This window comes from Equus asinus, chromosome 10 (assembly GCF_041296235.1).
Source record: "Equus asinus isolate D_3611 breed Donkey chromosome 10, EquAss-T2T_v2, whole genome shotgun sequence".
Taxonomy (NCBI): Eukaryota; Metazoa; Chordata; class Mammalia; order Perissodactyla; family Equidae; genus Equus; species Equus asinus.
The window spans coordinates 103,325,622-103,350,707 of NC_091799.1; positions in this window are offsets into that span (position 1 = coordinate 103,325,622).

The following is a 25,086-nucleotide window of genomic DNA, read 5'->3' on the forward strand; positions in this document are numbered from 1 at the left end:
CACTGGGGGTCAGCCCTAGGAAGATCCCCGTGCTCTCCTCTGGGCAGAGACCCCAGGATGATGAGCACTGGTGCCTCAGACCTTCCACCACTGTCACCGCCCAAACAAGAGAGCTCGGCTGCTCCCCTCACCAAAGCGGACTCCATGAGCTCCCCCTTCCTCAGAGTCAAAGTCATATAGGCACCTCTGATTGGCAGAGCCAGGTCACGTGCCCGCATCCTGGCCAGGTCATGGTTGGGAGTGTAATTCTTTGGCTTCCACCTTGGGGAGTTGAGACCAAAAATATGGCAAGTGTCTACCACATTTTGGGGCGGGGGAGGATCTCCTCTTTCAAAAAAGAAGAAGGAGGAGAAGCAGCAGCAGAAGGTTGAAGATAATTTAAACATATTCTTAGCAACAACATATTTAACTGCGCAAACCCCCCTACCTAATAAAGGACAAAAACTCTCAAATTGGGCTAAAAAAACAATATCATCTATGTGCTGCTTGCAAAAGACAGACAAAAAATAAAATAATGCAACAAGTTAAAAATAAAAAGATGAATGAAGATCAGCCAGGAAAACACATATAAAAAGGAAAACAGAGAACATTTAACACTAGACCAAGTAAAATTCAAGGCGAAATGAATTAAATGTGACAATGAGGAGGATTTATCAATTTAAGGGGTAATCCATAATAAAAGGAAGAGAGTCATGAAATCCTGAACAGACAAATAGCGTGTCCTCAAATCTGTACAGAAAAGGAGACAAAGAAAATGGAGAAGGACACAGGACTGAGTATAAAACAGAGCAAGTACTCTGAAACCAACGAGGCAGGAAATGCGAATAATGTGGCTGCGAATTCACTGATACACTTGACTCTGTGGACTCGACAAAGGGAAGACAACCCGCTTACACATGTCCACAGAAGCATTACCAAAAATGACCGTAGCGTAAGGTAGGAAAAAAATTAGACGTTAACAACAGCTTAAATAAAACCTACTTCCAGAGATTTTTAAAAGATCCTCACAAATACCTCTTGGCTAAAGAGTAAACAAAACTAAGTTTCCTAAAAAGTCTGTCATTTTAATTAGGGCTGTAACATATGAAAACTCTGAGTATGGTCAAAGCTGTATTTAAAAGCAAATCTCATTTCTTTAAATGCTTTCACTATTAAAAGAGGAAGAATAAAATCTATGTGAACTAAGCATTTACTCAAAAAAAACTATACACGTAAAAAGTTGGAAAAATGCAGTCCCAAGAAAGCAGGAGGAAGGAAATAATAAAGATCCAATTAGAAGTTAATGAACTGAGGGGCTGGCCCTGTGGCTGAGAGGTTAAGTTCGCATGCTCTGCTTCCGTGGCCAGGGGTTCGCCAGTTCAGATCCTGGGCATGGACCTACGCACCTCTCATCAAGCCATGCTGTGGCAGCATCCCACACAGAAGAGCTAGAATGACCTACAACGAGGGTATACAACTATGTACTGGGGCTTTGGGGGGAAAAAAAAAAGAGGAAGATTGGCAACAGATGTTAACTCAGGGCCAATCTTCCTCACCAAAAAAAAAAAAAAAAAAGGCAGGTCCTGCTGGGCTCCCACCACAGTGACCAGCCTCCCAGCAGGTCTCAAGGCTCTGCTGTGGGAGCTGCAGCCTGGAAAAAAAAGAAAAGAAGTTAATTATTTGAAAAGAAGAAATCAGTAGAATTGCTAAACTAATCCAAAAGTTGATTTTTAAAACAGCCAGGAATAATATAGAAATAACATTTTAAAAATAATTTCAAGGGGCCGGCCCCATGGCGTAGTGCTTAAGTTCAGTGCATTCTGCTTTGCTTCAGCGGCCCAGGTTCGTGGGTTCGGATCCTGGGCGTGGACGTACACCACTCCTCAGCCATGCTGAGGCAGTGTCCCATGTACAAAATAGAGGAAATTGGCATAGCTGTTAGCTCAGGGTGAATCTTCCTCACCAAAAATAATAATAATATTTTTTAAATACTTTATACAAGTGTATGCTGCTTAAATTTAAAATGTCAGAAAAAATTATGGTTTTCCCAAAAAAATTTAAATCATCAAAATCAACTTGAGAAAAGATACGAACTATTTGTCATTAAAAATTACCTCCCAAAAAGGCCACAAACCTGAAACCCAGATCTTGGTTTCCAAAATCATTCCCCAATAAAAGGAATCAAGGATCTTTAGAGAAACAGCTAATTCTAGGACAAGATGAGCCTGGAGCATCTTATAATGTCAGAAAGTTATGAAATGTTCAGGAAAAAAAAATGACAACCCACAATGTAAGGGACGAGGAGCCAACTGAAATCACTCCCATTGGCCCAAAACTCAAACAATTTGAGCAACAAAATAAATAAAGTAGTACTGGACCATAACCCAAAGTTTAAGGTCAACATCCATGAGTCCATGCTGATATAAGTAAATAATTGAATAAATAAATAAATGGGGGAGAAGAGACAAATCTCCCTTACAGAAGATTTCCACATAAATTATGTAGGTATTCTGCCCTCAAGCAGAGGAATTGTCACTCCTCATCCCTTCAGTGTGGGCTGCACAGAAGGACTTCCTTCTAAAGACTAAAGAACGGAAGATGAGGGGCAGCTTTATGGTGGAGGAAACTGGCTCACACGACCTCAGCCGGGTGACCAAGGTCAATATCAACAACAACAGTCATAGGTCATATTGATGGTACATATCCTTGACATGCGGCGATGAGAAAGGCATTTTACTTCTGTGGTCCTCCTCCCCAAAACCCATAACCCTCATCTAACAATGGGGAAAACTTCAGGTAAACCCCAAAAGAGGGACATTCAACAAAATATGTGACCAGTACTCCTCAAAACTGTCAAGGTCATCAAAAACAAGGGGAATCTAAGTAACTGCCACAGCCGGGGCAGACTAGAGACAGAACAACTAAATGTAACGTGGGACCCAGGATGGGATCCTGGGACGGAGAAAACGACAGTAGGTGAAAATTGAGCAAATGAGAATTAAGAATGGAGTTTAGTTAATAGTAATGTATCAATATTGGTTGGTTAATTGTAGCAAATGTACCATTCCAATGTAAGATGTCAACAATAGGGGAAGCTGGGTGTGGGCTGTATGGGAACCCTCTATGTTATCTTTGATATTTTTCTGTAAATCTAAAACTGTTCTAAAATTAAAAGTTAGTTTTTGAAAAGGCCACAAATATATGTTAATAAATCTTCAGGCAATTTTTTTATAGTTTCAAGGACATGATCATTGATGACAATGCTATAGAGAGCACAGAAAAATATTAAAAGATTTTTATTCACTTTAAGTGGCTAAAATCATCTGATGTCAAATTCGACAGAGGTTTGCATACATGTAGACAGATATAAAATCCTAAAATATTGGCAAATGGTATTAAACAGTGTATCAGACGAACATTCACAAGAAATATGGAGCTTAATATTAATATCTATTACTACATTATTAATCTATCACTTCAAAGATCAAATAAAAAAACAATATTTCAATAGATGCTTTAGAAGGCTTTCAATATAATTCAATAATTATTACAGATTTAAATTCTTAGCAAAACAGAAATAAAAAATATTTGGTTAACATGATGAAGAATGGGTATCCTAAATCAACAGGCAAAATCTTATCTAAAATCAAGCAGCATCCCCAGTGAAACCAGAAATAAGACCATTACACGTGATAAATTCACCAATGTTTATTGTGTTTCCGGAAGCTGAATGTAAGATATTATAAGGCGAGAATTATAAAGAAGAGGAAAACCTATAGAAAAAGAGGCGAAGTATCATATTTTTAAAAGATATCATTGTAACTCCAGGAAAAAAGCAGAAGAACCAATGTATTTTAAAAAGCCATCAGAATTAATTGGGGAGTAGAGTAAGTTTGTCAGGTTCAATATAAATATAAAATGCTATAACTTCACTCTGTATTACCAGTAACCTGTTAGAAAATATGCTAGAAAAAATGTCCATTTTCCAACATCAAAAAAAAATACAAAATACCTGTCAAAGAAGAAATGAGTGAGACAAGACACTATTAAGATAGCCAAGGTCAAAGAGAGGCAGAGGAATGGAATCCGTAGGAAGAGTTAAAAATACAAGAGGAGGAGTCTTATGGAAGAAGCTATGCCAAGAGGGAATCATGAAATGCCATATATTGAGGAAACATCATAAAGGGTGGTGAGCAAGGAGCCTGCTAAACCTCTACAACTATCCAGCACGTACTGAAACCTCTGTGATTGTGTGCACGCATGCACTTGAGTCATTAAAAAAAAAATACAAAACCTTGAAGATTTCCTCCACCAAGAGATAAGTCTAAGGTATTCCAACAGGTTTGACAACTTTGACTTAACCATTCAGGTCTTCCAAAAAGTATGAAATTGATAGCGTAGGAAAACACAGCCCATGTGTCTGATGGGTCATTCAAGACCAGGAAAGAGTAGTCAGTCCAGAAATGTTGCTGAAAGAAAACAACTTCTACACCTTTTTCTGACACGCTCAATATTCCATTAGCAGCAGTCCCCCGCTGACGTGCACCTCAGCTAATGATTTTAAGAAATCAATTTATTTTTCTATAATCTGACTTGCACCAAAAACCATCACTCAACACTTTACCAAAATAATGAAAAGTGACGTACTTCAGAATAAGTTGTATGTGTTCAATTCCAAATTCGAAGAATTGAGAAATAGTTACTGAACCGTCAATACACTTACAAAAAGAAAAAGGAATCTAGAAGACAAACAGGATTTGAGGTCTAAGGATAGTCTTCACAATCACTAACTCTGGGAACTATTTCTTATGTTTTTGGCAGCTTTGAGGTCTAACTGATATACAAGGAACTGCGCATATTGAATGTGTACAAATTGATGAGTTTGGACATAAGCATGTAAGCAGGACACCATCACAACAGTCATGGAAGAAGACATGTCCACTTATCTCCCAGAATTTCCTTGTGTCCCTTTGTTGTTGGCTTTTTTATGCAATTGCTAACTTTGAACTACTTTTCTAAATGCAGCAGAAAACAATGCTAATAATATATATGCACACAAATGCAAACATAACATAAAATCTACTGCCTAGAAATCTAAACGTTGGACCTTGGGTCTAGAAGACGAGCACTAAATTACCTCTTTGTGTTTCAAGTTCTAGTCGTTTACGTGGTAAAAATGCAGCTAATAAAAACAGAATAAATGGATAATGTTGTAAAGAGCATAAGACTTGACTCAAACTAAAGACACCTGCATTCAAATTCCCTGAATGAGTCACTTAACTATCTTATTCCTCTTTTTTCGCATTATCAACCTGAGACTGTGTGGGAACATAGTTCATAATGATAAATGACTATATAATTGGGAAACGTAATTATCACCAACCTACCTACCCATTTCACAGCAAAATAGGAAAGATAGGAACTTCTAGAAGAAGAGTATGTTGAACCATTTTTAAAAGCAAAGGAAAGACATATATATCAAATAGTTTAAATATATACGTCTAAATATCTATATAGGTAGCCCGATTTTCTGTGGGGGAATTGAATTCCTTTCCTAACTCACATCTGTAGTATTTTATGACATAAATCTTTAACCAGAATTTGACTTTATTGCAAAATAGGCCGAATTCTCCCAGACGAAGGTTTAAAATGCAGTCATTTTTTTTTTCCAAAGATGGGAATCAAGAGATAATTAGGACAAATTACAGCAGACTAAAGTTGCATCATGTGCGTTAGACATAGGAGGCATTGAAGCCCACCAAAAGGAGTGGGGAGGTCACTGAGTCACTGAAAGGAAAGGTCAGCCCAGAGGACGGAGTGCAGCAGAATGCAGCCCCTATCTGTGTCCAGCTCCAGTCACCCAGCCGCACGTCACCCTCTGCCTCCCACAAGCCAGCCTCAGCCCATCGCTCACCTTCCATAAAAGCACCTGCCGGGGACACACGGGGCGTTCTCAGGATTAAAGAAAATGATGTGGAAGTTCTAGTGTCACACTGAGAACTTAATGGGTTTCAACAAAAGTGAAGCAGCTGTTTGACAGGGAAGTTGAAGGTACCACGAAAATGTAACAGAATCCAGCTAATGAGCCTTCCCAGCAGAAAGGGGGTCTTTGGACCTGGAGAAGAGCATGGAGACAGCTGAGAGCGAGGACCCGCACCATCCCATCATGCGCAGAGCTCACAGTGCAAATGGTGGGGACGGGGCTTTAGAGAAAAAGCGGCCCCACCACCCCACACACTCACGGTTTAGAAAAGAGGAACAGAGGAAAGCTCAGGAGTGCCTTTGTAGGCATTGTTTTTCTCCTTGTTCCGGAAACTTGTGCAATTTGTATATTTAAAAAGTAAAATTCATTTCTGCCTTGTTAGTAAGCATCCCATAAGAACTCTCAGAAGCTCTGGGGTTTTTCCATATCAACAGAAAGTCTGACCCATTCATCTGCCCCTAACCACCTGGTGACCATCCCCAGTGATAGAGGCGAGCACTCTGGGAGACAAAATGTCTCTGGCAGGTACCTCCTCAGTGATGGAAACCCCGCAGCACCATGAGACCTCCTGCAGAGGGGTGGCTGTCACAAGATCTGTGAACTTGTGGACCAGCTCATGTGAGTTGAGGCTCAAGCATCAAATGCTTCCTAACAATGACCTTTCAGCCCTGCATGAGCACCAGAGTCAGAATCACCCATTTGAAGCTATTTTCTTTTCATCTGCCCACCTGAATTCGGGTCAACGGAAACAAGACAACTGCCGGGACAACAGAGACGGTGAGTCCCTAAGAGATGGTGGAGGTATCTTGTGTGCCCCTGCTCAGATCGGAAGGAGGGGGGACTGCAGAGACATGGTGGAAGGAGCCACAGCATTAGACAAAAAGCATTTAAAGACAGAAAACCAACCGGGTTTATGTGTTTCCAAGAGAGAGAAGCAGTCAATACACTTGAGCAGAACCGTTGACGAAGGAGTGTGCTTAACGAAAGGCCTTAAAGACGTGGGTAGAAAGTTTCATCACAGAGGAGCCTAGGAAGAGTATGGACTTCTGAAAAGTAGAGTGATCCCAACAATAGAAAGGAAGAGAGAAGGGGAGGCAGGGAGGGGAGGACAAACCCTTTTGTACAGAGACCCTTCCAGGGATCCGCAAAGAGAAAACCTTTATGGCAATCTGGGTGTGGGATGAGGAGAGACGGGAACCCAAAATGACTCCACATTTTTGAACATTCCACATTTGAAACTTCCTTAGAGCAAAGCAATGGGCACCATATGCTCCAGCTGTCTGAACAAGGTGATGTCCCCAGTGTCAATTCTGACAGGTCCCTCGTGTGTGGTAGCTTCTGCATAAAAACCCAAACTTCCGTCACCGAAGGTCCGGCGCCTTGGTCCTGTGGCCGGGCTCTCTCACCTCTCGTCAAAGGCTCTACCCAGACACGTTTCCTCACACCTTACCGACCCACGAAAAGGGACATTTGAGAGGTTAAAGCCAGTTCCTAAGGTTTCACTCAAGGCCCTGGGGTTTCAGGTCCTGCCCCTTTTAACAACTCTGGTCGTACAAGCCAACGGAAGGGAGGGGGTGGGTCTGTCTGCTCTCATCCAGTGCTTTACCCATCGATCCAGACCATTTGGACAACCCCTTTGAAGCTCCCAGTTGAAGTATACATGCTGTTATTAGACGTTTTTAAAAATTACATTTTGTGGCCCGATCCAAGGAAAACACTGTAAATACTCAATGTTAGGCATAAAACTAACAGGGGAGAGAAGCAAGACCTCATCACTTTAGTCCACGTTGACCACAACTGTCCAAACACTGTGACCAACAGGCAACTTGGAGCCTTCCAACTTCCTCCACTTTTTCATCCAAACTGGTAATCAAAAAAATTTTTTCAAAATATGAATTAGATGCAAAATAAACTCATAGGCAGGAAGTGAGAGAGTGATGGGATGTGGTTCATCCCTTCTGGTTCCTGAGTAGGATGCCGTCGTACACAGGTTGTTGAAGCTTTTACCTGTTGAAAGACACCTGGGCTGTATCTTGCTTTGGGCTGTCACAAGGAGAGTTGCCATAACACTCGTGTGATATCAATCAGTCACTCAGGTACCAGCCAGATGTCTCATCCAGCCCCAGATAAAATAATTGACTCTGCATCTGGGTCCATCCCATCAGCCATGGAGACATTGGTGACCTTCTGCAAAGCCACTCATCCAGCATCTCGCGCCACAGCTGCGAGCCAGGACACCCACTCTGGGCCTGGCCAGCTCCCCTGGTATCCTCCCCTGGACCACAAGAGGGCACCATCCCGGTCAGTCCCAGGGGCTGCCCCTCAGCCAGCCCAAGGGCAGATCCCCTCCCCACTGCCTTTGATGGTGTGGCACCACCACCAGGACTGGGAAGGCTACTACTCATGACCCTGTGGAAGGAAAGACAACCACTGTCCGCCCTGCCCCCACAGGCGACTAGTGTGTCACTGGCAAGGCTCCAAAATTAAATAAAAGATAAACGACAATCTCACACGCGCAGTCGTGTGCACACACTCACACACACCCCTGGAGTCTGATTTAGGACAGTCTTGCTATGATCATAGGAATCAGAAACTTAGCATGTGCATGGCAGCCACCTCCGTGTGCCAGACGAGAATATGAGGTGAGCGTGCTGCCCGGTGCGGAAGGGGTAGAAATAAACAGCCAAGGCTGGGCGGTGGTCCCTCATCAGAAGTGGGTCAGCTCAGCCCAGGCGAAAGCCCTGTGCGAGCCTTGCAGCCAGGCAAAGAGCAGGGCGCCCAAGTGGGCAGGCCCCCGGCGGCCTCGGCCCTGCAGCCAAGGTCAGTGCAGCTGGCACAGGCTGCGGCGGCCGGGCAGAGTCTCTGCTGCTGGACCCAGCGGACACACGGGGCAGGACAGACATTCTCGGAACACAGCCCCAGGGCCAGGAGGCTCTGCCTGGCCGCCAGGATGCTCTGCCTGGCCAACAATGCAGGCAGCGCATCTGCAATTTGGTTCTAATTTTCCCTTTTTACGCGCAAGAAAATACAGCTTTTAAAACAAGCGCCCTGTGCTAGATCCTAAGTAAGCTGTTTGAGCGTTGAAACCATGATTAACTTATCAGCGCTTCACAATCTAAGCAGAGCTAGAGAGCAGACCCACACACTCACATACACACTCGTACATGTGCACACACATAACACACTCACATAGGCCCAGACACACGCATGCACACACTGACACATGTAATACACACACACAGACATGCTCACATACCCACATACACATCATGCACACACACTTTCACACGTGCTCACACAAATTCACACACCAAAGTACCCACATGCACACATACCCACGCCCACAAGTGCACACACTCATGCACACACACACACACACCCCAGTGCTTCCCAAATGCCAGGCCCTGGGCCAGCCCACTCCAGACCACACAGTCGGAATCTCCAGGGGAGGAGCTCAGAAATCTAGCTTCCTACAAACTCGCCCGTGTTCTGAAGATCTGCCATTTGGGGGGACAACTGACCTACATTCCAGACGATAGCTTTTCTTAGTCAACACACACACACACACACACACACTCACTCACACAAGAGGAGATTGAAGCCAGGAAGCTTTCAGCTATTGGCAGTGGGATAATCAAGATCAGAGCTCACATTTCTGGAGTTCTGGTCCAGGGCGCTTCCACCAGACGCAGAAGCAGAGGGGATAAGGAACTCACTGCCCTCTTATCCGTGCGATGCATGTATTGAGTGCCTTCTGGGTGCCAGTCCTGGTGACAGGCACTGAGCACACAAAAGAACAACAGTGCGTGGTCCCTGCCCTCATGTCCTTACCTTCCAGAGGAGGAGACAGACATCACTGAACAATCGTGTAAAGACATGACAGCCAGGCAACCAATTGTTCTCCCAACAAAAGCAACACACTCAGCCTGCAAATGCCTTTTGTCTTTGGACTTTCCCCCTCTGCCTGCCTGGCACGTGGCTGTAATACCCTCTGAGACCAGAAAGAAGAAAGCTACATTCTAAGGATGGAGGAGCAGAAAGACAGAAGGAGGCAGGGACATTGACACCATGGTGTCCGGCACCAGCCCTGGACTGCCTCCTCCTAGGCTTCCTGCTGTATGAAGAAAAATAAATTCCGGTGTTGTTCAGCTGTTGTATTCATCTGTCTGCAGCCAAGGCAACCCCTGATAGATACATTGTAAGCTAACACAATTACATAGAAGCTTCAAAGATTCCACCAGGGATCATGCTCACAGAGCCAGACTGAGTAGAGAACAAAATTCCAAATCCATAATGTGTCCATTCATTCAGGAGAGAGAACTGCTCCCATCAAGATGGAAAGAGTTCAATGGAATCCACCAGCTACCAAATAAATACTGGCTTGCTGGAGATACGGTACCAGCTTAGTGGGGGAGAATGTGGAGAAACTGCAATATCAAAGAAAATCTAGAGAAACAGGCTGGGAACAAACAAGATCCAAGGCATTCAGAAGATCTCCAGCAGCAGGAACCACACCAATAGGTCTATCAAGCTGTTAACACTGCAAGTGGATTAATTCCACTCTGGCATCACTGTGCTCAAGAGTCAAGTTCAACGCAAAGCTTAGATACTGTGCATACTTCTTGGCTGTACTTGTCCATTACAAATATGTCTAGCATATTCTCATACCCAAATGTCAATAAATTGATTTTTGTACAAGAACTTATTAGAATCACTCTACATTCCAGCTGGAAGAGGGGGCCATGCCCTGCATCAGTATCGTGACTGACTCAGTCTCCAGTTCTCTGAGCCTCTGCATCCCAAACCACAGCTCCCCTCTTGAGAGAATCTCATTAGCACTGCTGTCTGGCTCTAATAAATCAGCTGTGACTAGGGGCCAAGATCATATATCACAGACCTAGGGAGAACAATGGGGCCAGCAGGTGGGGTATGGGAGCAATGAACAAAGAGCCTGCACCATTGGGGTTGGAGAACCAACACATGGAAAGTTAGAAATGGCCGCCCTTCGACAACTCCTTACCACTGACCATGGGTATTTCTGCAGGGTATTTCCTGTTACTTCCCTAAGGTCTTTGAATCACAGTCTTAACATCTTTTCCATGTTCTCATGTTTCCTAAAAACCCTGGGGAGAAGTCTCAGGTTTGCAGAAGATGTGCTGAAGAGTTACACTCATTCCCACCCCGGCTACAATTCTGGAAAATTCTGCTGTGATTGTTACATCTTACTCGCAAATATAAACCCCAGAACATAGTGTCAGTGCCTACTTAATTGAGCAGACGTCTGTTTTTCACTGTTTGGATCGATGGAGGGAAGGGGCAGAATAAGCAACAGTAGAGAAGAGACCTCGTGCATGAACCTCTCGGCCACGGGGACTGACAAGCAAACAGGTGACTTCCCTGTGATGAGCATGCTGAAGCCCTCAGCCGGGGTGCCAGGGGCATGGAGACACACCTACCCAAGTCTCGGTTATGAGGCTGCCCAAAGGAGAGATGGCTAGCTGTGCTTCAGGGAGCACGGGTCATCCAGCAGAAGGATGCATGAGCTGCATACTGGGTGGTGGAAGTGTATTAGTTATCCTTCGCTGCATAACAAATTACCCCAAACTTAGCAACTTAAAGCCACAAAGGCTTATTATCTCTCAGTTTTTATGGGTCAGGAATCCAGGGGCATCTTAGCTGAGTCCTCTGGATCAGGGTCTCTCATAGGCTGCAGTCAAGCTGTCAGCCAGGCTATAGTCACCCTAAGGCTTAACTGGGGAACAATTTCTCCACTTGTGTGAGTGGTGACAGGATTCGTTTCCTGGTGGGCTGTTGGTCAGAGGCTGTCTTCAGGTCCTTGCCACCTGGGCCTCTCAAAATGGCAGCTAGCTTCATCAAAGCAAGCAATAGGAAGAGTCAGAGAGAGCAAGATGGAAGTCACAGTCTCTTGGGAATCCAGTCTTCCAGCAAGAGGTCAGTCCAGGAGGATATAGGAACGGATTGTGAGCAGCTGCACTGACAGCCCTAATGCTGAAAAAGCAGGAAGGGTCACTCACCCCAGAGAATGACCAAGACAGAGTGTGAATCTAGCGTTAAGAACTGCAATTATGAAGAATATGGTCCAAATAAGCATATATTATTCATCAAACTCTACGTTATTGAATTGGAACACTCTTAATAAGATGCAAGAGGCATTTCCCAATTTCCAAGATTCATTATCACGTGCCTTAAATGTTGTTAATGGAAATCCTGAATTTAACACATTGAGAATAAAAGTAGCTTAAATCTTATCAAGCTAATAGAAAAAATGCAGATCTCTTTTTATGCAATTCAAAACCAGAGAGAGATCAGCAATTAATATGGAAATAATGATTGGCTCTGCAAAGGTAAAAGACTGTGTTTTTGAAAAGTATATATTCTGAAATGAATCATTTATTTGTCTTATAAAACTGAATTCATAAATACTTAGCAATGGGCGATTTATGTCAAGTATAATCGACTATAGTTCAATCAAATTATTATGGGCGTAAAAGGTTAGAAGATTAAGAATCATAAAATGAAAAGAAAAAAAATTTTCAGCCTAATTACTCAAGAACCAACCAAACATTTCTGGGTTATATTCTCTGTCCTCCAGCCTTTTTTTAGCCTTCTTCATTTATTTGCCAAAATCACTATCAGAAGTGGTAGGAAAGAGTAAAGCTAGGAATAAAAATTCAATTAAGGTCACTAAAGTTGCTCTGTTTATGGAGCTTCAGAAGACATGGTGAAGATAGTGGTTTAATAGTGTTTATAAACTTGTGAATTACAAATCTTTATGATTCCTAAATCCTGGCTTATGCAAATTTCTTTTTCCAAGCCTACTGGAAAAAGCAAATATATTTATGCACAGAAATTGGCCTTATGTCTTATTCATTCCCAACAAAAAATGAGAACATTAACCCAGAAGACATAAAAGACAAATAAATTAGACCACAGAATGCAAAAAAAATTAATTCTAAGCAGCAAAAAAATCCAAAGTCATAAAACCAATGGAGAACTAGAAAAAATATTTGCAACTCATTTCACAGACAAGAGTGTATCTTCTTAACACATAAGGAGCTCCAATAAATCTTTAAGAAAAAGGCCAAGAATGCAATAGGAAAAATAGGCACAGTATATAATAAGAGAGTTTACGGAAAAGGAATGCAAATGGCTCTGAAACATATGAAAAGACCCTTGAATCTGTCCTTGCATTTCTCTCCCAAAACTTGGAATCATCCTGATCCATCTCTTTCTCTCTCCCCTCATATCTAATATGTCAACACATCCTGTTGGCTCTGTCTTCTGGAAGGATCCAAATCTTACCCACTTTTCACCACCATCAGCTCTCGCTTGGATTACTGCAGCTCCCAACTGAGCTCCCTGTTTCCATCCTGTCCCTCTCACTCTTCTCCACAGGGCTTCCAGAGTATCCCTTTAGTCTGTGTCCCTACATTGCCTGCCCAGCCAGAGTCAAAGCCAAAGTCCAGTGGCTCCCAGGCCCACACATCTGGTCCCCACGGCCTCTCTAATCTCCCTTCCTACCACACTCCTCCTCACTCCCCCTACTCCAACAATCCTGGCCTCCTGTTCTCCCTCAAATGTGACATGGAAGATTGTATTTCCCAAAAACAACAGCAACAATATTGCCTGTGGTGGTGAGTTTTGTGTGTCAACTTAACTAGCCCAAGGTACCCAGATATTTTGTCAAACACCTATCTAGATGTTGCTGTTAACATATTTTTTAAATGAGGTTAACATTTACATCAGTGGACTTTGAGTAAAGCGATTATCTTCCATAATGTGGGTGGGCCTTGTCCAATCAGTTGAAGACCTTAAGAGAAAAAAGACTGACATTCCCAGAGGAAGAAGGAATTCTGCCTCCAGACTGCCTCAGACTTGAGCTAGAATATCAACTCTTTCCTGGATCTCCAGCCTGCCAGTCTGCTCTGCAGATTCTGGACTTGTTAGCCCTCACAATTGCATGAGCCAATTTCTTAAAAACCAATCTCTCTCTCTCTCCTTCTCTCTGTCTTATTCTATCTATCTATAGAGACAGCTATAGAGATATAGATAGATGGGTAGATAGGTAGATAGATAAACCTTAAAGACAGATAGATATTAAAGATATGTAGATCTATTTATGTATATAGCTATCTTTCTATCTATCTATCTATCTACATCTTATTGGTTCTGTTTCTCTGGAGAACCCTGCCTAACGCATTGCCCAATAAGGTGACTTCTCAATGCTCCTGTGGAAAAGTGGCACCCACGCCCCTCCCCTGGGTGCACCTACTTTAACCAACAGAGTATGATTTCTGAGATTAGGTCATAAAAAGCCCTGCAGCTTCCACTTGGTGCTCTTGGAACATTTGCTTTTGGAATGTTCTCCCTCAGAAGCTGCCCACTAAGCTGGAAGAAGCCCAAGTGTCATGGAAGGGCCGCGTGTAGGTGCTCTGCTCAACCGTCCCAGCCAAGCCCAGCCATCAAGTCATCCCAGCCCAGGTGCCAATATTGCACAAAGAGGCCTCTGGATGATCACAGTGCCTGACCTCCAGTCAGCCCCAACTATTCATGTCTTCCCAGCTGAGGCTCCAAAGGCCAAGGAGCCAGAAGAGCATCCCCAGCGTGCCTGCCTGAATTCCTGATTCACCGAATCCAGCATAGTAAAGTGATTGCTGTTTTACACCGCTTGGTTTGGGGATGGTTACACAGCAACTGATAAGTAGGACCAATGCCAAGCACGGCCCCAGCCTTTATGCCTGCTGCGTCTCTTCCTGGCGTGGCTCCCTGGACCCGGCATGGCTCTCTCCCTCACCCCATCAAGCCTTTGCACGAATGTCAACTGTTCAGGAGGCCTTCTCTCACCCCCATTTACAGCTACAACCCTCCACCCACACTCTTTAGCTCCCTTCCCTGCTTTCTTTGTCTTCACAGAATTTGTCACCATCTTAGAGCCTTGTATTTTACTTGTCCACTTTTCCTGTGCCTCCCTCCTGTGCCTCAAATGCAGACCTCATGAGAACAGAGGGCTGGGGTTCACTCTGTTCAGTGCGGCATCACTAGCACCTAGAGCAGTGCCTGCACACAGCAGGTGCTCAACTAGTATTAGCGGGATGGATAAACAAATGAAGGAGTGAGCAAACCTCACCCAAGAGAGCTGCAAATTCAGACTTCAGTGACACGTGATTTTTTTCTCTATCCAACTGACAAAAATCAAACCATTTGGTAACACACTGTGCTGGTTAGCCTGTGGGGACACAGGTGCTGTCCTACTTTGGCTGGTGAGAGTATAAATTGGTACAAATTCTTTGGGGAATGATGTGGTAAAATGATCCAAAATTTGAGGTGCATATCAATTTTGACCCAGAAAATCCATTTCTTAGAACACATCCTACAGAAATGCTCATCTATATGTGAGATGGTGTATCTACAAAGATATTCATGGCAGCACTCTTTTATATGAACAAAACATTCAAACACCAAAAGTTGGTATATTTCTGCTAAGAGACTTAGGCAGGTGTAAAAGAGAATGTGGCCGGTCTACACTTAAACAGACAACTTAGAAAAAACTCCAGGATACATTGTTAGAGAATAAAGCAAAGTTCAAAATAGCATGTGTGCTATGTCACCAATTTAATTGTAAGAGGTCCTATTATCTCCAGAGGGACAGAGGAGAATGCAAGAACAGGTAGGCTCTGCCACATGCATTTAGTAACCCTTGAAAGAAAATATGCATCTATTTTTTTAAAACAAAGATGATAAGCTTGAGATATTTACTCTCCAATCTCTTCTGCAAAGAGCAGTCATAGTGCTCTTGTTTCCATTCTGCTTGTCTCAGGTGACACATGCCGAGCACAACACCAACATCTTGCAGACACATGGGAGGAAGGGAGACCTTTGGCACATGAGGAACTATTTATAAATGCTCACAGCCATCCGAACCATTGCTGAGGACTTAGTAACCCGTCAAATAAGCAATAAATGCTTCAGTAAAATTTATAGCAACAGATGTAGCTTACAAGACTACAGGAAACTTTCTCACTATAAGAAATTATGGGATGAACTGCTGCTGATGTTTGCACATCACAATAATGTGTGGGTCATTACACCTACAGATGATTACTTTAAATAAATAGAAACGGAGCAGGGAGAAGCGTGAACCAGAATGTTTTCATTTATATCCCCTTTGGGGATTCTCCTCGTCAACATTGTTAAGCTGAATAAAGAAGAAACATTCAAAGTGTATTACATTCAAGGCTTCTTTAACTGATGAGGTTAAATAACTATTTAACAGCAAAGTTGTTGGCTTTAAAAAGGAAACATGATATGTTACTTAGTAAAAAACTACTGTACGTCTTTATCTTTCTCAGACAACTTTAAAGTTAAGACTGTTAATGAGTATCATTCATGCAAACTGTTTTTAATCAACATCTAAACTACATTTTTGGGCAAAAAAGTTTATCCCAAAGAACTCCAAAAAGAGTCATCTTCAAGCACAGAGTCCTCACTCCGTTCAGCACTTGCTGAGCACACACTACCAAATAGAGGCTGGAGCACAGATGCTCCTTGCCTTCAAGTTGGTCACAGGACTAAAACCCCAGACAGGTCACCCTAGAGCACTCTTAAAGTACCCAAGGCAAAGAAAGAAATGACACAGGAGGCGAGCCTTCCTGGAGGTGGCAGTATTTGACTTGTGCCTTGAGTGATGGATGATGAGAGAAGGAAATGCTCTTCCAGTGGGGGGAGCAAGACTGATGAAGGCAGCTCAGCTGACAGTCCTAACTTCTAACCCACAGAAATCTGCATGAGAATAGAAAATAATATTCTGCCTATAGAGGGTTGAACTGTGTCCCCCAAAAATATATATCTAAGTCCTAAACCTTGGTATCTGTGAATGTGACCTTATTTGGAGATAGGGTCTTTGCAAATGTAATTAAATTAAGGATGATCTCAAAATGAGATCATCCTGGGTTTAGGGTGGGTCCTAAACTTAATGACCTATGTCTTTTTAAGAGCAAGGAGAGGGAGATTCAACACACAGAGTCACAGGGAGAAGGCCACAGTGAAGACAGAGGCAGAGACAGGAGTAATGTAGTCATAAGCCAAGGAACGCCAAGGATGGCCAACAAACACCGGAAGCTGGCAGAGAGGCCTGGAGCAGATTCTCCCTCTGAACCTCCGGAAGGAACTGGCCCTGCCCGCATCTTGACTCATCCGAATCCTGACACCTGAGTTATTTGTGATTCTTCCTTGGCCCCACTGCACATCACCTCTGTGTACCGATGCAATTCCTGGGTTGAGACCACAGCTCACCCCAACAAGGGCTTAGGTTCTGCCATTCCAGAATTTCTATCCTTATGGCCAACACAGGTTCAAGGACAGGCAGTGGACAAAGTCCCAAGAGGGGAGAGTGTCTGTCTCCCCCTCATCATATTCAGCCCCCAGCGTCTCTGTGGCCAGGATGCCCACTGGACCTCTCCATTGCTTTCTTGGGGTCCCAGTGCCAGTAAAGTGATCGGCTCATCTTTTCTAAGTGATTTTGTCTCCGTAGGTGACTACACCTCCTGAGGCCCTTCGAGCCTTGATCGGGTAGTCTCTTATCAATTTCTTGATTCGAACAGAACACAAACCAAAAACAAAAAAACTGCTGGAGCCTCACGCAGCCTGGCATCCTCTCGCTGCCGCTGCCGTCCCGCTCACAGTTGCTGCCCGCCTGGGGACATTTTATGCTATCGTCAGCAGCAACTTCTACCAGATGGCATATTGACAAACTAATAAAACAGATCGTGTAAGTGGAAAGAGCTGGCACTCCCTTCAATGTATTTAAGCTAACGTAGTGTGAACCTGCTGTGCATAGACTCTGCTCAGAAAAGAGAGAATTCACGCAAAATTAAATATCTGTTGTTAAAGATGGAATTTGTGAGAAAAGATGAAGGGCTTGAGGGCCTGTACTCCCACAGGTCAAAGCAAAACATCACACATTTTTCAGTCACTTGAGGATCTTCTGGAAATTTCTTTTTTCAAACATCAGCAAGGCTAGGGACATTCATTTGCTTGCTGTACAAGAGAATCTCAGGAAACTTTGACAGTGTAGACAAAGAAAGGGCAAGAGGGAGAAATGAGGGTCTGCCAGAGTCAGAAGAAGGGGGAGGGCCTGTGGGTTGGGGCGGGGAGCAGAGAACGAGCATCGCTAGAGTCTTATCATGTGAGGTGGGGAAAATGCCGCTTGTTTAAAGTTGCCTGAATCTTTGCCTATTGTTTTGAGGAAGCTATGAAATTTATCTTTGGGAGAAATACACATTACCACAAACTAAGTGACTTAAAACAACAAAAATTTATTGTCTCCCAGTTCTGGAGGCTGAAAGTCCAAAATCAAGGTGTCCACAGGGCCACATGCCCTCCAAAATCCTTGCTTGCTTCTTCAAGCTTCTGGTGGCTCCTCGCATTCCTTGGCTTGTGGTTGCATCATTCCCATCTCTGCCTTTGCCTTCACATGGCTTTCTCCTCTGTGTGTGTGTCTCTCATCCTCTTATTACAACACTCTCACTGGCTTTTGGGCCCATTCAGATAATGCAAGATCATCTCCTCATCTCCAAATCCTTAACTCAATTACGTCTGCAAAGACCTCTTTTCCAAATAATCATATTCACAGGTTCCACACGGACACAACTCTTTTGGAGGAGGGGAGAGGTACCATTGAACCAACTATACTTGTGAAGCAAAAAGAGAATTTTTACGAATTATTAAATACTTGCATAATCACTGGAAAGAGTAAAGCATCAGATTCCAGGATGAACTTCCAGGAAAAAGTCCCATAGCCGCAGAGAACCGGGTCACCAGGAGAGCTCTGCCCTGCTGTGGTGAGGAAGCCACTGCTGACTTCAGAAGCCTCCATGTCAGCTATTAGCTCCACACCAACCAGCCACGGGCCACACCAGCAAAATGGAGGCCCTGCCCCAAAGGTCCCCAACATGACAGAGCCTAAACTCAAAGGATGACAAGGCAGAGTCTAGGTTGCATGAGATTCTAGACAAGAGGGGTTGAGGGAAACACTGTCAGCTCTCCAGCCTCAGCACCCCTCAAGGGCTTGAAGAACAGGGGGAGGTAAGCACTCCCAGGACCCTCCCACATCTCTGTCCGCAACTGACTCAAAGTGGCCAGCTGGAGGTTGGCAGAGCATGGGGAGACAGTAAGGTCATGATAAACAGCAACCAGGGAGGGTTTCTGAAACTCATAAGCCAACCATTCTCAAACTCTGGCGTGCAGAAGAGTCACCCAGCGAGCTAGCTAAAGTAGCAGGGCCCTGGCTTGTGGGAATAATGATCTGCTGAATGAATGAATGAATGAATGAGTCCATGGGAATCCGTTGTGGAGGAGGAAGGTTGGCAAAGAAGCAAAGGTCCTGGGGCTTCCATCTATAATCTCCCCGTGCCGGCCTCTGATCCCATGTCCACCTTTGTGCCGCCACCCCTCGAATGGACACCCTGTGCATCCAGGGATTGGGACCCGTAGGGAGCTCTGTCCAAAAGGATGGGGGGGGTGGATACAAGGCCTTCAGAAGCTCTGCAAAAGGAAACGATCTGCTCATTTGAGGCTAGCTCCTAATTCAAGGCAAATCAGCAACAGGAAAAGGGCGTGAATTGCTGTGCTGTCTGGTTTCAGCGTTTGAATTAGGGTGGAAATAAACGAGAAGTAGCCCTCTCTGTTACTCACTTTATTGACATTAAAGTATACTTTATTTCCAAACCAGGCCCCAGCCACTAAGAAAGAGCATGCAGGGATAAAACAAATTATGCTCCTAAAATTCTAGATGCACCCTGGAAGTCCCTTAGAGTATAACAGACGGTCCCTTCTCAGATGGCTCTGCTGTTCCCACTGAGGCCCAGGGACTACAGATCTCAGCAGAGCTTCTAGAGGGACCTTTGGGCTTCTTCTCGCTTTGTCTTCACCAGAGGCAAGGAGAGAGAACAAGGAGAAGAGAAGGAAAGCGTCAGTGTCTGGGAACTCCCCGTTGAAACTTTGCAGGTTTCCCTGGAGGCTGAAACATCAAGGATGATACAAAAAGAATTCATATAAGATCCATACAGCCCAGAGAAATAATGATTTTTAGAACCAAAATAGACATTATGACACTAGATTGAAATTAAGAATATTCCCTAAGTGAATTAATTGATTCAACGATGTGTAAATATAGATCTCATGCACTATTTTAAAGGAGCTATGAAATGGTTTAACAAATATTCAGAGATCTGTTTCATAGCTTTTGGATTTTAATTTCTAAAGCGTACACAATTTTAAAAACTAAAATATCCTTGTATTTGTGCTCTTCACCAGGAAATCCCAAATAAGTGGGGTTATTAATAAAAGATAATTTTGCATTTTCACGCTCAGTGCATTTTTGTGCATTTTCATGATCAGTAAAAACTCAAATCTTTATTCATCACTTGAGTTTCCTAAAAGTGGTGTTTCCATTAAAGCACTGAAGAAAAAAAGACTAAGCATTCACGATGTTACTCCTTAAAGGGTTTGTCATTTTCCCATCAAGAATGAGTCTTCTTTCCTGGCCTTTCTGTCCTCATTTGTATTCCTTCGTGAGAGCTGCTGTGACAAAGCACCACAGGCAGGGTGGCTGAAAACAGCAGACATTTATTTTCTCACAGTGCTGGAGGCTGGAAGTCCGCAATCAAGGAGCCGGTAAATTCGGTGTCTGGTGAGGGCTCTCTTCCTGGCTTGAGGATGGCCACATTCTTGCTGTGTCTTCACATGGCAGAAGGAGAGAAATCTGTGTCTCTTCCTCTCCTTACAAGGATGACAGTCCTCTCAGATTAAAGTCACACCTTGATGACCTCACCTAACCTTAATTCCCTCCTGATATGCCCCATCTCCAAATACAGTCACGTTAATGGCTGGGGCTTCAACTTACGAATGTGCGGGAGACACAATTCAGTCCATAACATTGGCGATCTTTGGCCTCCCCGCCTTGTGGAAGCACACTGACTTCTGCCTTCCTGTTCACATGGCATGCTCCCTCTGTCTGTGACTGTGTCCAAATTTCCCTCCTCCTGGAAAGACACCAGGCACATAGGATTAGGGCCCACCCTAATCACCTCATTGTAACGTGATCATCTGAAAAGACCCTATTTCCAAATAAGATCACATTTTGTGGTATTGAGGGTTAGGACCTCAACATGTGAATTTGGGGGGATACAATTCAACTGCTACCCTGTGCCCTTGAGGCTGGCCTGCTCTGTGAAATCATCTCCCGTCCTCACGCCCTCAGCCTGAGTAAACAGCCTGATTCACTGCCTAAAATTCCACTTTCCATACGTGATCCCCCATCAGAGACCTTGAGTAGTTCTTAGGATCTTAAGAATAAGCCAACCCCTCAGCCCTGATGTCTAAAGTTCTCTCTAGTGACCCTGGCCTGCCACTCCAGGAGGACATGACACCACGGGAAGACCACAGGCTTAGCTGTCCTGCCGTCCTGGCTTTCTTTCTCGGCTCTTCTCTTTGACATCTGTGTGTGGAGCTCAGCTTGGACACAGAGCTCAGCTCCAGTTGGCTCATTGACGAGGTTGCATCAAGGATCACATGGAGAAAGCCGATAGCAAATCAATCGTGGAGTCGGGGGGCAGATGTTCACCCTCCAGCCCCACTAACTTCTGGCTATCACCTCAGAGTCATGATGGCAGCTCTCTAAGCCTCAGTTGTCTGATCTGTAATACATCCCTGCTCCCCGCCGATGGTTGTACATCAATGCATGTGGAACTCTTAGAATAGCGCCAGGTGCACAGCCAACTGCTCTGGTCTCCTAAGAAAGCTGTACGCATTCCTGCCCATACACGCATCCCCTCTGGAGAACTCTCCTCAAGGCCTGACCCCTTCTCACCATCTGGGTCCCCTCTCAATGGCTCCTCCTCAGAGAGGGCTTTTTGGACTAGCCGGTCTGACTCTCTCCCTCACCCCTGTCACTCCTTGTCCCACTCCACTGCTCTATTTTCTTTATTAAGATCAGCAATCATACTAGTTATTTGTTCTTTATATGCTTGTGGTCTGTCTCCCCAGCAAACGCTTAGGTTTCATGAGATTTGGCCTCTTCTCCGTGTTCTCGTTGCTGTACAACTACCACTGGCGGAGTTCACTGTTGGCTCATTCTTCGTTGAATAAATGAATGAATGAATGAAGCCAGGAATGTACTTGCACTGAGACTCTGCTAGACCTTGACTCTTTCATTACCTGGCTCTGATTTGACTCCAAGTCCAATTATCCCTCCTTCCTCTGAAGTTCTTTGACATTTAGCCTTAACTCCTGGCATGTGGTTCTCCTTCCAATTAGATTGCAAGCTCATGAGCTTAACTGAGTTTTATACCTCTGAATCTCTGTTGCTCAGCACAGGGCCTCCGACCCAGAGAAGTTCAGGTGGGAGCTGATAATAATAATGTTGCCACATTGCTTCTCCATTCCTGGCCTCACCATGCTGCACCCACCTGTGACTCCAGAGATGAGTAGACATCAGTACAAGCTGCTTTTGGTATTTCAAGCCCTCACTGGAGTGGCACCGTTCTAGAAGGCAGAGCACAGAAACTATGGGATCCCAGGTCCCCCAGTGAGATTCCTTTGGGCAATGTAGAGAGAGAGAGAGACCCTGAGCTCACCTGCAGTCTGTCCCAGCCCTATGTGCCACCCCCTGGTGCCCACTGCTTTCCCCAAAAACTCACTCTACCCCCAAACCCCGTTGGCTCCATGACCCATCCCTGCCTCCTGATGGTGGCTCTTCCAGACGTCCCCCATACTTCCAGCCACTGTCACGGGCTTCTTCCCTCAAGGTGTGGCTTAAGACCCACCTTCTGGAAGAATATCACACAGTGCCTTTCTCTCTCTGACTGTGCCTCGGCTTCCTCCAGCAGACCATCAGTCCCAGGTTGATTGCCTATGACTTATGTCTGCAAGTCCCTTCTCCCAGCAGGATTGCAAACCCTGGAGACCTGCACACGCCTCACCAGGCTACACAAACCACACCAAGGAATGCCAGACATAGAGCCAAGCGGGCCTCATGCCCTGCGTGCAGGTTTCCTTGATAATTGCATCCACTTGTCTGAGACGTAGAGATCACTCACTTCCCTGCCACCATTTTTGTCTGCTGAATAATTCTCACCAGCAGTGGCTCACTTCTCACCGAGGCGAAGCATCCCGCAGCCTGAGCCCTGGCTGCCCGCCCCGTGATGAATATGGAAAAGGCTCAGCCTCGGGCCTAAGGAGCAGTAAATGAGAGAGACTTCAAGCTGCACATCTGAGAAATAAATTACCACTTAAAGGCGTATTAGTCTAGCCCGTCCCTAATGTATTCCACGTCACTTCTCTGACCCTGCAATTACGTCAGGGGGTTCTGTAATTTATGTTCCGCGGCAGCTTGCAGACCTTCTCTTGACCTTAGCGTAAATCAGAGAACCATAAAACTCCCTTTGGAGACTAAAGGGAAAAGCAATTGCAACTCTTTTGCAGGAAGGTCTGAAAAATGGAAAGCTCCTGAATTAAACATAATGGAGAAATGCTTGGCCCTCCCTCCACATTTCAGTTAGGAACCAAGCCTCTCCAAAGAAAGAACCAAGATGCCAGTATGGTTGGAAGAAAAGCATTTCCTAATCGGCTTTTACTGAAAATGAAGAGAGACGGCCATGTGAACACACTCGTGTTTATTTTACTTCAAGACAATGTTAACACAGAAGACACCCACGCAACACCCCGATCTAGGATTTACCTGGATCCAACCCATTTTCTTACTGTGAATACATCAGAGGCCACATAACACAAAGTCTTATATTTTCCTTTATGATTTGAAAATGTGTACTCAGGTTCATTCTCCTTCTCTCTCTCTCTCTTTCTCTCTTTCTCTTACTCTCTCTCAGGTACTAAAAAATATATTATCTTCTGTCTTAAATACTCAGTTTCTCTCAACTCCACTTCCATCTGCCTCTGTTTCCCCTTTCTCTCTGCTTTCCTTCCTACTGTTCTTGAAGCCAAGACCTGCCACAAAATTTTGGAGTCCCAGTGCAAAATGAAAATGTGGAGCTCCTTATTCGGAATTCACTAAGAATTTCAAGACCTTGACAGCAGAGAGAAAGCAAGCATGGGGCCCTCTGAGCACGGAGCCTTGTGTGGCTACCCATCTCACAAGCCTAAGAATGCAGCCCTGCTATGGCTTCTCCCACCTACAGCCACGGTCTCCATCAGCTGTGTCCATAATTCACTAGTCTTCTGCTCCTTCCTTCACGCCACTTGCTACAGACGGACTAAGTCTTGGCGGGAAAAGAAAACAGAAATGTACTTATCAGTAGGACATGATTCTCTTCTCTACCCTCCCAACCAGGCACTTGAGGGCTCAGAATCAGTACAATTGCTCTTCAGAGGAGAGCACAGTTTTCCCGGTGACAGCTTCTTAAGGACAAAAAAGTGTTCACGTCCGTATCATTGTGTCTCTGGTTCATCATGCTTTTAAACAAACTTTAGCTTTTCAATATTCAATTCTATCATATCTCAGTAAAACAAAACCGTTCACTGAACAGAAACTGAGAAGGAGACTAACAATGAATCTTCAATGATTCAAGATATCTTGCCAAACCTTTTGCTTGGAGTTGAATCCACTCTTCTCTGTTTTTCACACCCCATCTTAGGATAGGTGGAATCTTGGTCCCTGGCTGGCTCCCTTCCCAGCCTACCCTGAGATCCAAAAGCCGTGTTTTCTAGTGGCCTTTCTCTGTGTGGGGCCTTTTAAAGTTCAGTGTTAACGCTGCCTTGAAGATAAATGTCTTCAGACTCTCTGTTTCTAGAAAATTGAACTTTAAAATTCCTGAGACAAGTACTTCTCCTAAAATAGTTTCATGCCACAAAGTCAGAGATAGAAAGAACCCAAACCCCCAGGTTAGGCCGGTTCCCAGCACCCTCCCCAGACTTGGGGGCATGGTGGTCTCTGGCCTCTTCCCAGTCAGTCAGGCTGTTAGGGAGGAGGAAGTGGCAAGGGATAATAAAAGGAAGAGAACAGCACAAGGAAGGGCTGAAAGAGAGAAGGTGGCTCCCAGCAGTTTGACACTTGAATCTGCAGGCAGTGCTGAATCAGAACAAGAAGG